This window comes from Ctenocephalides felis, unplaced genomic scaffold (genome assembly GCF_003426905.1).
Source record: "Ctenocephalides felis isolate EL2017-DRISC unplaced genomic scaffold, ASM342690v1 CF-g0.4_SCAFFOLD_01886, whole genome shotgun sequence".
In the NCBI taxonomy this organism is placed as follows: domain Eukaryota; kingdom Metazoa; phylum Arthropoda; class Insecta; order Siphonaptera; family Pulicidae; genus Ctenocephalides; species Ctenocephalides felis.
Genome location: NW_020538040.1, coordinates 179484047 through 179499487, shown reverse-complemented (window position 1 = coordinate 179499487; position 15441 = coordinate 179484047).

Below are 15441 nucleotides of genomic sequence, written 5' to 3'. Positions count from 1 at the left end.
TTTTTATAATACTGTGTATTATTTGGCATAATTTTGGTTGTACTAAGTATATTTAAATTAAATTGTTAGAAAAAATAAGAAGGGGGGGCGCAATATTTTTTTCATTCGAAAGGGGGGCGCAAGAAAAAAAAGGTTGGAAACCGCTGAATTAAAGAACAAAAAACTTAGAATTATTATATCAGGCTTTAAAAACAATTAAGCATAATTTGGTCGCAAGTATGAGAGTATTTTCTATTTCAGGAAATATTGCGAGTAAACAAAGGACACGTCTAAATAGCAATTCGATAGACGTTCTAAGTTTTTTTAAATCATATTTTATCAAACAAGAAAACAATTAGAATGTTTAGAATTGATTAATTAAAATTGCTCGGAACGGACAATATTCGGGTTTAGCTTAATTGTTTTTAAAACTAAAATTGATATTAACAAGTATGTATCAACATGTAATTTTTTTTTTAATTTAATGAATTTTTTTTATTTAAAAATGTATTATTTTAATTTATTCGAAAACTTTAATTTCACTATCATAAACATATTTTTATTCTTATATGTGAGAATGATTCATGAATAACGAATAATTATTTACAAAGTTGCTTAATCCAGATAAACTATTATATTTTAGTTCTACTAATTAAAATTAAAATAATTTTGTTTACTATCTATAAAGTTGAACAAAAAGTAAATTCAGTCAAATATTGCTCTAAATTACACTAAATTTGCTGATAAATTACAGAATATTCGAGCAAAAATTTATTTTCTATATAAAATTCGAATACTGGTTAAAACCGGTTTTTTAGTAAAATTAAAATTCGAAAACCGGTTTTATGAAATGTCGGTTTTTGTATAAATCCTAGTATCGACCCTGGCATCCTATAATTGCAAGACCAAAGCACTTACCACTAAGCCACAATAACACATAATAAAAATGATAATAATAATAATAATAATCATGATAATTATAATAATATTATTTATAATTATGATGTTACTCAACTCTCTATCCATCCATCTATTTGATGTTGGCTCGAGTGGGTTTCCTTAAATGTACTTTAATTGCGAAGGCTGCCGCTTGCGGCGAGGTTATGTACCTTCGTAAACTTGTTGCTAATTGGGTGATGCATATACAGAACATTTTGCGAAATGTTTCGAAAGCCTGAATTAGCTTACTAACTCAGTTCTCACCGAGCAACGATACCGAAACGCTTTGCATCTGACTCCGTTTATTAAATTACACACCTAACTCAATTATTACCTGTCCTGATTTGGAGACCCATCGGCACACTCGTGAAATCAAGATTAATGGCAATATCGGAAAGATGATATTGTCGAGGTGCCTAGATAATAGACAACAATACTGGATGATAGAAATAGATGGGCTGATTCGGCTATAAAATAGACCAATGTTATGGCAAGGCTATGTCATGTAATAGTTTTCATACAAAATGGTACTGATCACTGGTAAAAGGCCATGTATTTGATGTGCGATTAGGCGTTTTACACATAAAATGCAACTTCACCCATATGTTATTATGCAACACCGCAAAGATGCAGTTATGGTAACATCGTTTCTTGGACATTTGTGCGTTTTCTAGGTTAGGTTTTTGATCTAAAACGCCTGACTGCACAGCAACCACATGGTTTTTTTATATTATTTAGTACCATTTTGTATGAAAACTGCTACATAACACAACCTTGCCATAACATTTGTCTATTTTACGGCAGAATCGGCCCAAGAATTTTGATCAGATATGAAAACTAACTAAGGAAATTTATGCTTCAAAATTGATATTATTGTGTATGTTTTGCAATTTATTTTATATGAATTTGTGGGCATTAAAAACATACATTTACAATGATATCTATATTTATGAACTATTTTGCCGCCCAACAGACCAATGTTATGGCAAGTCTATGTTATGAAGAACTCTCCATACTAAATGTTGACAGAAGCCATGCGGTTTCTGTGCAGTCATACGTTTTTCTCAGGTTGTCAGATAGAAAACCTAATCTATAAACTGCACAAATGTCAAAAAACGATGTTAGATAGCAGGGTCTTTCTGACCCAGCTTCATAACAAACAAGTGACGTTGCAGTTTATATGTAACACGCCTGAAAGCACAGCAAATACATGATATTTTGACAGAATTCGGTATAATTCAGTAACATAATGTATGGAAGTCGGAGCGTAACATGGCCTTGCCATAACATTGGTCTGTTGTGCGGCAGAATCGGCCCATTAATTTCTGAAGCATGTTAAAAATTAAAGCAAGTTCTAAAATTGCATATCGAGTTGATTCCACTGTCGTTATGATTACTTAGAGCCGTGGCAGTTTTTTTTTTTATCATACCACAGAGAAGTGTAATACATAGTTGTTTATTTTGCTTAAATTACGAATAGTTTGGTCATTTAGAAAAATGATTATGTAATAATACAGGATAAAACATAGTTTGGAATTAATTAATGATAAATTTTAACTAGTGGGGCAAATTGCTGGAACTTCCCGTACCAAAAATTATTATTTTTTTGAAAACGATTAACATTTTTGAAAAAAAATTATTTAAAAAAATGAGATTTTTGAGAAACTATAAATTAGACAAAAAATTACTTTTTTCTGAAAAAAAAAATTTTATCGAAAAAAGAATGTTTTCTTTATTTTGACGTATTTTGAAAATTCTGAACTTTTTTCAAATCAATCGTACTGCTTTAACTGCATAGGGACGAAATGTCAAAGCGCGTAAGCGCCGCATCGTCGTCTATCGGATAAACATTGGTACGGAACCCATAGTATGGTAAACAAAATTTATACTTATTGTTAAAATCTCTATAAAATATCTGATAATTTGATGTGCATATGTCTAATGATAATTTTTGACCGCCAAATGTTTTTTGAAATAATAAAATCGGAAGCTCCGTTCTCTTAAAAACTGAGTTACCATTTTTGGCACTTTTTGCCCCGTATCTTCAGAACGGCTAGATCTGCCTTCGCCAAAAACTAATCAGCACGTCTCCTCCTTATGAAAACGAATCGAACGTTTTTTTTGAATTATTCAAATCGGTTGATCTGTGTTCCCAAAATCGTCGACAAAAATTTGTATCCGCACACACAAGGACACACACACACACACACAGATACATCCATTTTGCCGAAGGTATGCCAAAATGCATAGAAACCTTTGAAACGTAAAGATAGATAATCTTTTTTATATTCGATTTATTGCCTTTTTCGTAACTTAACCTACGGGAAGTTAAAAAGTAATGGTAAAAGTAAAAATATAAGGCGCCGTTTCAGAGCCTCGACAATCCGGTATCAGTCGTATCAAAACGTTGAAGTTTAAAAAATTTAGAAAAAAAATAAAATCTATATTCATCCCTTGAAACATTTCACGATCAATTATCCATGCAACAATTGTCGCATAGACCGTTAAATGCAGACTGAGACGTTTAGAAGATTTAGGATATATCCTCCGTTACTAGGTAGCCTCCACCGTCCGTGGTTTACGTTGAGTAAGTCATCAATAATTCGCCGTTTGCAATTTGTTTGGCTTATGCGTGCCATATGTTTTGAGAAATTTCACATGGTGGCCGTCTCGCTCCTGTTGAGCGTGCGAAGCGCATACTTAATATTCCGCCCTCATGCCCTGATGCCCTCATGCCCTGATGACGGCGTGCGATGCTCGGGGCGCAGCCAACAGGCGCGCCGATGCTCCAAGTGCAAATTGATCCACAATATTTCAGACTCAAACGCTGCGAATTCATTGTGAATGACACATTGTAAATGACATAGATATAAACATTAACCCTTTGAGAACGAGAGTCGCGTATATGCGTTTTATGCAGATCATCAAATTGGCCAAAAAACTCATATGCGTTTGGTAAAGACAGTTGTTAGAGCCGAGAAACGTATATACGTGACCTACCTAAATACATGGCGACAGCCAAGAAATTTAATGTTAATCCTTTCCACTCGCTAATTCCGAAGTTAGTAAGTATTTTGCCGCCGTAGCGGCGGCATCCCAGTGGAAAGGGTTAATGAACCAAACTAAATATGAATAATAATAATATAATAATAATAAATACCAAACTGATTTTTTAACTTCCCGTAAGGCAAGTTATAGTAATCGCAAAAAAAACGAAAATGAAAATTTATATATATATATATATATATATATATATATATATACGTTTCAAAGGTTTCTGAACATTTTGGCATACCTTAGAAAAAATGGATGTATGCGTGTGTGTGTGTATGTGCGTGCGTGTATGTATGTGCGGATACAAATTTTTGTCGACGATTTCGGGAACACGAATCAACCGATTTGAATAATCCAAAAACATTCGATTCGTATTGATAAGAAGACGTGCTGATTAGTTTTTAGCTAAGGCAGGTCTAGCCGTTCCGAAGATATGGGGCAAAAAGTGCCGAAAACGGTAACTCAGTTTTTAAAAGAACGAAGCGTCCGATTTGAATAATTCAAAAACCGTTTTATTTGTATTGACTAAATGAAAAACTGTTCAAATTTTTGGAAAGATAGGTCCAACAGGGATACCGCATAGGCGGTCAAAAATGATCATTAGACAAATGCATATCAAATTATTAGATATTTTATAGAGATTTTAATAATAAGTATAAATTTTGTTTGCATTCCCTATGGGTTCCGTACCAATGCTTATCAATTAGACGGCGACGCGGCGCTTACGCGCTTCGATATTTCGTCTCTATGCAGTTAAAGCAGTACGATTGCTTTGAAAAAAGTTCAGAATTTCCAAAATATGTCAAAAAAAATTTTTTTTTTTCAAAAAGTAATTTTTTGTCAAATTCCTAGTTTGTCAAAAATCTAATTTTTTCGAAGTAAAATTTTTTCAAAAATGTTAATCGTTTTTGAAAAAAATAATAATACTTGGTACAAGAAGTACCAGCAATTTGCCTTAAGGCACGATGCCTTAATTGCCTTAAGACAGAATTCCACTTACAGCTAGTTTTTTTTTATTTTGGCTTTCGACCGTTAGCTCATTTGGCAACATTTACTAATTTTACTATTCATTATGTAATACAATTTAACAAAAACTTATTATTACATAAACATTATGGATCCTGATTATTTATGTTATAATTTTTAGCTTATGATATAATATATATATATCTGAAAAATTCAAATCGGTTGATCCGTGTTCTCGAAATGGTCGACAAAAATTGTATCCGCACATACATACTTGTGTGTGTGTTCGTGCATGTGTGTGTGAATGCAATTTTTGATCAACGATTTCTAAAGCACGTATTAGCCGATTAAATAATTAAAAAATATTTGAATCTTATTGATGGGAATATATATATATATTGTTCAGTTTGTGCGAAAGGCAGATCTAGCCGTTTCGCAAGTAAAGAGTGCAAAGGGTTGAAATAATGATCGTTCAGTTTTTGAGAGAACCGATTATTCAATTAGGATAATTCAAAAAATGTTTTGCTTGTGTTGACGATTTTGAGAAAGTCAGGTCCAACACTTTAAAAAAAATAGTTCTATTTTCAGTTCAAAAATTTGCAAAATTTTCAAAAAATTCAAATACTCATTTAAAATTTTTGTCATTTTTTTAATTTCTCCTGATACGGTACTAATAATCTGGGTGACCATATAATATTTTTAATTTTTAAACATTTTATTGAGTGCTATTATATATATATATATAGAAATAAACGGCTCAAACTACACTACTAACGAGTCTCGGCCTGCCATTAAGAAGATGTTTCCGAAAATGCTAATTTCTCGAAGGTAACATTCCACAGCTGCCCAAGATTTCAGATATCTCAAGCATCAGATGAAAGAAATTATAAGAATGTCTATGGTAGAATGCTTTTCGACAATATTTTTAAAAATAAATTTCTTCTACTACACTATAAATAAATAATTCCAGTCACTACACCAAAAATAAGAAATTCGCAAAAAAATAAATATAAATTGTCTGCTTTCATATAATATATAGTTATTATAAGTTCTATACTACCTTTTTTGATTCGATTTTCAATTATAATTGTTTCAATTCACTTTACAGCTATATACATTTAATCCAATAAAGAATAATAATGAAAGTAGTACAACGGCAAATTTGACGGCAAATGGAAGCATCCTCTGATGTAATTAGATTTTGAGTTGGAAATTTATGAAAGTATTTTTCTTTTCAGTCTTCTTCTTGTTTGTAATGATACATGCGCCAAGTTATTGCTAAAATGTCAGTCTTCATATATGTTTGATCAAAAACCACATGATTTCCTTTGTTACATTACACATTTTTGCATCTCGGTAAATAAACGAATTTGTTACGTATCTGCGTGCGGAAAAGCAATGTTTGCGTTGTTTTATTTTAAGTTTTGTCTAAAATGTTGATGTTTGTTCTACTAGTGCATCTCGAAAGATGAATACCGTACGTCCAAATTGGCTTCATCATGACATAGTTTTTCCATGGTTATAGATAATACAATATTCTGTTTTTGAAATAAATTCATTTGTTTAATAATTTTTTATTCTCCAAAAAGAAGACACTTTTTTCAACATAATGCTAATGAACTTGAAGGTAGTACGATGGTTTTTTATGCCTGGCAATTGATTATTGGACATTGACATAATGCTAATGATTATCGGTAGACAATCTATTATCAAAATAAATATATAAATGTTATTTTCAAACACTACTTAAGCCTAATACTGGTTCTGTAGGTGGAAAGATGAATTCTCATGTCTGGCTAATATATAGGTATTATTGGCAAGCACTGTCGAGATTTAAATAGCGTAGGTCCAAATTGGCTTCAACATGAGAATTGTACTTAATTTACCTCAACTAGTAGTTTGGAGTTATTTTTCAAAAGCCGATAAATCTAGAGAAACTGTTCAGTTTTAAGACAAAGTAACGTAGAAGAAAATAAAAAGATTATGCATAGAAATATCTAAAATTGTGACCTAACATCCAATTTTCGGTTATTCTCCAAAGGCAAATTTCTAGTAGTCTTTAAATTGCTAACAGCATAAGGCCGATGATTCTGGAGCAAATGTTTAGTTATAGGACAAAGTAACATAAAAGAAAAAAAAAGATTATGCATATAAATATCTTAAATTGTGGCCTAGCAGTACTACTGGGCACAACACATATTATGATAATTTCATTAAAATTTCGTCTGTGACTTCAGTTTAATTTAACTGCACGTTTTCTCATTCTAATTAGATCATCAGAACTAAAAGAAATAAAAACAAATTAACATATATCCCCGAACATTTGTATTCCGTACGCAACGAAAGAAATATTTGTAAAAACGTTCGTCTGAGGTCCCCTCCTATCCAATCGGAAACGCATTTTAGAAACCCAGCACGTTCTTCAATATCCGAAAATATCTTGTAAGCCCACCTTCCGGTTTTCACATATTTCGGTAAATTACCGACATTGGATTACAAACTTTATCACAAACTCGGACGAAGCCACTAAGTAAACTGGATTAGTGTCATATTCTCAGAATGCACTCGATTTGTGATAGAAACATATTAATGATATTGTATACACAATCTATATATATATATATATATATATATATTTTGCAGAGTTTCGAACAAGAATCCAAAAATATTACAAAATAAAAAACAAGAAAAGTTTTTAAAAAAAACAATTTCTTTATTTAATTATTTGTTTATTGTCGACGTTTCGGAACTAGGTACGTTCCATCCTAGTTCCGAAACGTCGACAATAAACAAATAATTAAATAAAGAAATTGTTTTTTTTTAAAAACTTTTCTTGTTTTTTATTTTGTAATATTTTTGGATTCTTGTTCGAAACTCTGCAAAATATACACAAATCCAAGACTCTACCATTCAATATATATATATATATATATATATAATCTTATATATAAAATTCTTTTGTACGAATGTATGATTTGATACTTCTCCTAAACGGTTATTCGGATTTTGATAATTCTTCTTAGAGTTTGTCAAAAGAAATTTTTAAGATTTAATGAACGATAAAAGTAATATTGTAGAAATAAATGGCAAAAATATCAAAAATCCACTTATCATTGTTTGCCATTGAAAACACTTCAACAGTCATCTGCTCACTTAAAATTTGAATTCAGCTGAAAATATGAGCCTAGATAATATTATAATATTACATACAAGAAAAATGTAATGCCTACATTATTATTGCCGAATAGCAACTGAGATGTGCCAAAAATTAAAATAATATAACATACGGTAAACAGTATATGATGTTTGGCAGATGAATTATATAATTCAATTTAATAAATAACGCAATAAGTCAAAAATTGCATATACATTTTTTTTAATCTTATGCATGTCGCATTTTGGTTTACTTTGCTAAATTATTTGACAATACAAAAAAATATTTCTACTTGTTAAAGAAAATTATTTAGAAATTTGTTGAATGTGTCTAAAAGTCATTTGTTTCGCATTGGATAAGGAATATTTAGCAAGTTGATCTTAGATTGAAGAGTGCTCATATGAACTAGATTTTACAAATTAATTTACCTAAGATTTGAATATAAACAATGATGTTTATTTATTATTAGTAAGAAAAATGTAATTTAGAAATTATAATTGCCAGCAAGCAACTTATATATCGTACGAGATTATGAAAATTATAGACTAAATTATTGAAGCAATTATGTTGTGTGGTAAAACCAAGTGTGATATTGTTTTTTTATGGCAGATACTATATTATTTTTTTCTGAATTTCTTATACTACTTATGCTAAGACCATGAATAAATCACAAAGGCAAGACATCAAATAATATATTAAAAAGTATATGATAGGATATTAAAAAATTGGAACTTTTGATTAGAGAATTAGAGACAAATTTTGAATAGGGAAAACTTATAGCACATGTAGAGTCAAGTTTGTATTGCTAGCTCCTATGCAAACCAGGATATCATATAATAATAGAAGGTAATTATTTCTATCTCAACATTAGGTTTTGACCTTTCGGCCAAACTCCTGTCCTATAGTGCAATTTCGCTAACCGCTCTGTAAATAATCGTAAGCGAGCTGTTTGTTCTCCGAAAATATTCTCAATGTTTATAAGGATAATAAACGCTGCATTGGGAAAATGGGGATTTAAAGGACTTTAAGCGGATGCGACGTCCCAACGTAAGTCGGAAGTAATGAACACTTAAATGCGCGTTTTGAAAACACCCGGCTTTGGATTTTGCAATCAAAAAGCTTTTTAGTAAAGCCTTTATATATTCATTACATACGTTCCACGTTTGTAACATGCGCGATCCTGCTCAACGAAAACGACGTCTTGTTTTTACTATGGATCGAACCAATATTTAACATATTTGCTTGTGTGCTTTTAAAGACGCTAATTGGAAAATTTTCCTAATGTTTAGGAAATGTTTAGGGTGTGCTGAAATAATATACATTAGCGTCTTTTTAAACAATCATTTAGGGATGCGCGTTTAGGAACTGACAAATTGGTCTGGTTGAATATATTATGTAAATTAGTAGCTATATTTAGAATATACACCCTTAATTGATTATTTCCTCTAAACACTACCCATTTATCTACAAATATACACACACACACATATATATATATATATATATATATACATATATATATATCATATATATATATATATATATATATATATATATATATATATATATACAAGATGTGTAACTGTCCTGAAAAAAAATGAGCTAAAAAAAATAACACGATAACGACTAACGCACTTTGCTCATCTTCAGTTCAAACGCTCTTACACATTACCATTTTAACTGATTGTGAGTAAAATGTACTAGCAAAAATCCTGTCAGTTTAGGTTACCATTTCTTCACTCCAAATTTTTTTTATTGTGAAACTATCAAGCATTTAAGCATTTTTCAATCCTGAATAAATGAAAGTTTCCAATACACTTTAGTACATTTTTTATGAAGAAGGATCTCTCAAGTTCGATTAAAAATTTTAAATTCATAGTTCAATGAGAAACCTTAGTTTTTGAATACTAAGTACAGTCAACCCTCGGTTAACGCAGCAAGTCCATACTGTGCAGTATGGAGACCGTGCTATAAAAAAACTCGTATTTAACATACAATTCAGGCTAATTCGTAGCGCGTTCTATGGAAACTTATAAAGCGCAGTATGGGATCCGCGCTTTGAGAACCTCAGAGTTAGTAAAAATCGCACCATTTTTATCGTGCTGTATGGAGACCAAGAAATACAACTTAAAGTAGGAGTAATACGGACAAAATGACATGTATGACATATACAACTCATTTAAAAATTGGCGCGACGCAGAAGTTCATGCGTGTTCTTAGACAGCTATTGTATAATCAGGCATGTCTAAAAGATAAAAGTCAAAAAAAAAACTTACATTAATACCCTTTTGGTACCAAGTTCCTATAATTACTCATAGATTGCGCAAGAAACTTATGGGCTATTGAACAAAAACCGTGTAGTAGGAAGTCCGTGTAGTCGGAGGGATCCGTCTTAACCGAGGGTTGACTGTACTCGGTAATTATTTTTGACTGTGATCATAAAAATGTTATTTTCAATTACGCTTCCAAAGTTTTAATGAACAAAAGTAATATATTATCACAACAAAAATCTTCACCAAAGGTCAAAGTTGCACTCGAAAGCTCATAATTTCCAAATGACGTGAGATGCATTTGTTTATAATTTTTTTCGGGAAAGTCACGTGCAATACTATCATGCCTTTTCGGTTTGACGTTGAGTTCTGGGACATCCTGTTAATATATATATATATATATATATATATATATAATCCTTAGTGAATAATTTTATATTACAATTGATATTGACGTTCGGTAAACATTCAAAGATTACATCAAATTTCCTCTCGGAATGACAAGCATTTTTGGGTGACATGGGAAAACTAGTTTGTGACACTTTATGTCGTGAACATGACACAGTACGCGTTTTCCGATATCTGGCTCAGTCACTGAAAATGTAGGAAAGAGTTTGACAAGCCGATAGGACGTGCTTATATAAAAAAACATCATAAAAGGTTTAGAAAGACTCTGCTAAATCTGACAATAATTTGGATAACAAGGATAGAATTTTTCTGCAGAATTTTAATCTCCTAATTTTTGTGGTTTCCTGGCCAAAATGACCTGCACAAAAAGCGCTGTAAAAATCCGAAAAATGCCGCATACTTCGTAATTTAATTCTGTACATATAAAATTAATTAACATAGTTTCAACATTACCATCTTTATTTAACACAGAAGTAAACTCTACGATTTCATTTCTCTAAAATGCGAAACCTGTTGTCTGCTTTGAGCGAACACTGTTCTATACCATTATATAATCCAACTAGTTGCCTGCTGATCACAATAAACGTCTTTCCTGATAAAAATAAACGGCTATGAGTTTCTTTTTAGTCTGCAGGATGCGCCAGCACTATTCTCGTAAATGTACATAAATATGCATTTTAACTAATTTAAAAAAATGACTAAATATTGATGTTTATGAACTTGTATGTGCATGTGAAATATATATTATTTAGATTTTTATAACATTCAATCAATCGGGAGAGTCCGCGATTGTCGTCGGCAATGTTCGCTCAGACACGTGATGTTACATACCCTTCTATGTTTGAGCACTTATTTTGGGCTCGACTAGCAGTCCATGTAATATAAGGTCTATGATAGCAACTCATTATGTTGTACTATCTCGTTAAGAATTTATCAGTACAATTTATATAATACTGATGAATTTTTATTCATTTTGGACAAGAGATTTTTATTGCTTCCATTTTCATTTGGAAACTTATTGCTAAAAAAATTCTAATTAAATTGATGGCGGAAAAATTGTTTTAGTATTTGTTTTAGTAGTAAAATTTGTTTTAGTACTTGCATTTATTATGACACTTTCTGGTGTATTTCTATTCTGGTTTTAAATTTTGATCATTCTACGTTCATGCAAAACGCTGGCAATATCTTGTATAGGAGAGATCGTCTCAGATGTACCAAATTTTATACGATACATCTCTGAAATGATATGAGGGGTTGGTAGTATGGTTCGGGTATGGGTTGGAGGTCCTTTTGTTGTAAGATCCACAGTCCTGGATATTGGTTACTGTAGTAGCTTCTTTATGCGATATGGTAATAATGTCCGTCCAACCTTTCCTGATGCCTTGGGTCGAGCAGTAGGAATAATATTTGATCGACTGGTTTGATGCGAGTTCTCTTCAGATTAATGGGTCCTTTCAATAAGGTATTCGCTGGAAGAGACAAACTTCTGGTTCCAATAAAAATCCACTTATAATGTTTTACACTGTATTTATTGCTTTACTTCACAGACATAATCTCCACTTAGATTATTTAAGACTACTCTAAGACATTATGGCCAGACTTTTGGCTAAGACATCACTGGTCTACATTCTTGACTAAGACATCACTGCTTGATACAAATAATTCTGACTCTATATATTATGCATTGTACGTGTCAATTCTAGGAATGGCGTCTTCCGTGTTCATGTAAAGATCTTGGACTTTGAACAACATTGAACAATAATTCATATTTTTATTAAAAGCACGTATGATCATGCTATTACAGAACACGCCACCCCTAAAGAATATTGTTAGTCCTCTAACAATTGAAAAGAAAAAAAAAACAAAGAAATTACAATTTATTTGGGATTCCTCCCCTCTAAAACAATTTATCGTCCTCGATAAATGAAAAATAGTAATCTATGGTACAATCGATTATAGCAAAAGAGAGAAAAATTTGAAAATTTGCAAAATATGAAAAAGTAAAAGTATAAAATTTTGTAGTATGTCTGCAATATAGTAATTAGATAACAATTCTGATAAAAAAAATTAACATAAAAAAAATCTAATATTGTTGTAATACTTTGCTGCATATTGTGATTTTTAATAGTTCATTAAAATTATTTTGATTTAGTTTCAGCAGTTTGTTTAGTTTCAAAAGTAGGATTTTGATAATACAGCAAAATATTACAAACAATAATTAGTTACATTGTTCGGATATTCTTATTGGATACAGTATGCAACCTAATGCCATATGAATTCGCATAGTTGCATAACTTGTGTAACTGCTTTAAAATGATTAGTAGACAAACGAAGTTGTGACCTAATTGATTTATATACATCAATAAAACTTCCAAAAATTTGCTAATTAATTATTTGATCCATTATCACTATCATTAATTAGTTTCAATAAAATAATAAAAACAATTTTTCTATTTGCATAAGAATATTAACAAGGTGCAAGATCTCTCTTTCTTTTCACAAATTTAATATTATAATAAATTGTTTAATTTTTTTTTTTTTTTTTATTTGATTCGAATTTATAATATGATCAAAATACTCTGTGTCAGATTCAGTTCGGTTTTGAATAGGATGTTTAAAAATGCGCGCGCGATTATTTCTAACTGAAGCTGTATGAGAATCTTGTATCAATCTTCGAAGATTTTTAAAAAAAATAGATTGCACACTTGTTGCCATTCTTATGCATTACATCTAGATAGAAATGGAAGATAGTGATAATTCGTCTTGTAATCTAATAGTTGTGTTTCACATACTTTTACATTAATACATTTCTGTAGGCCCTCTTGATTTTAACTTTTATTTTCAAATTTTTATTTCGAACATTCTAAATATACAATATAAAAATATTAAATTGAAATTAATATGTTTAGAATGTCAATATTAATAAAAAATGAGTGGCCATTCAATTTCAGAATAATTGATACAAATATATTATTATATATATTTTTTCTATATTTTGTTTCCATGTGAATTATTGATACTACTCATCAAAATTACTTTTGTTTTAAGTGAATAAATAATTGAGTGGATAGAAATTAATTTCAAAGAAATTAATTGGTTTTATTTTATCTACTTTGAACGCTCGAAATTCATAGTTATTCATAATTATTATCAAAAATAAACATACAACTATGAAAATATTAATATGTCAAATGAAACAAAATAAATTACGATAAAATTATTCAAAAAGCAAAATTAAAATATCAAATTAATGAAATTTCAATAGAATAAAAATATGACGCCAATTAATACTTCACAAAATTTTTAAATAATAATAAAATAAAGTTTTGTAAAATACATCAAGATTCATAACATTAACGAAGTTAATACATCATAAGCAAATTTGTATTGCGTGCCTTGTTAAGGTTTGAATCCGAATGTTACGTGATATTTCTTTACTCAAATTTCAAAATAGAAATATGATAAAGCTTGTTATGCTATTAACGCAAATAATCGAAATTAGTGTGAACAATTATAAAAATTTCAATTAGGAAAAATATATTATTTCAATTACGCAAATAATAGAAAACAAATTTACTCAATCACTTACTAATTTTCAAATAAAATTTATCATATTGGTAGAGGAAATTTAGGAAATATTTTTCGTTCAATATAGCACCAACAAATTGAATTGAATTTAAAATGAAATCATTTAGTATCAATAATTCAAACATGGATTTTTTCTATTTTCCTATTTTTTTCAAATGTATAATTCTGTTCTATGGGGATAGTTACATTGCTATTATTGACATTAATTTAAATTTATCCCCTTCATTTCTGTAACATTTGTGGTATGGGCAGTTGATTAAATTTAATTATTATTGAAATTTGCATATTCAAGTTCAATTATTTTCACACAAAACTTCAAAGTTTATTTAATGTAATATTCAAGATTAAAATTTTATTCTTATGTAACATTTTAAAATTGTTCTATACTCAACATTAATAGTTGGAATTTATTCTCATGCAATATTTAATATTATCAATATAATCGATGAGCGTGTTTTGGTCCTAAAAATAAAAATAACGAAATAAAAGTTATTTGAAAGATTTTATTGACTCGTTCCAGCGGATTCATGAGTCTCTTATAAGTCATCAAAATTACGTCAAATATATTCAAGATCTCGCGGTTTTCACTAACCTTACGAGTCCTTATTCGGGTTTTTCCTACCCTGATTAATTATTTATTTGTCAGATACCTATTGTTTCTTTTGAACAATTTAATATTAGGCTATCTGATATGAAGGATTGGCACTATCGCCTGAAAAGTGGCACAATGGCTACACTAAATCCTTTAGGCATTTCGCCTTTATACTGGCATTTAAAGCCACATTAAAAATCGCGACGTTATAAAAAGATCAACAGATGTAAATTTACTCTTGATAGGATACTCAAAGTCATTAACTAGAGTCACTAACTTTTCAATATTACTTTCTGAGTCTTTTATATTATTACTTGATGACTTTGTTACTAATCTTTACAATTATTTTACTTTGAAATATTTCTGTTATGAAATTCGGACCTGGCAATGCTCGTAATTGTTTTTGTTAAAAATGCTTAGCTAACAATATTTGCTTGAACTTAACCTTGACGTGTGATATGTGAAGTCAACAAAATAATAGTGGTGTGAAC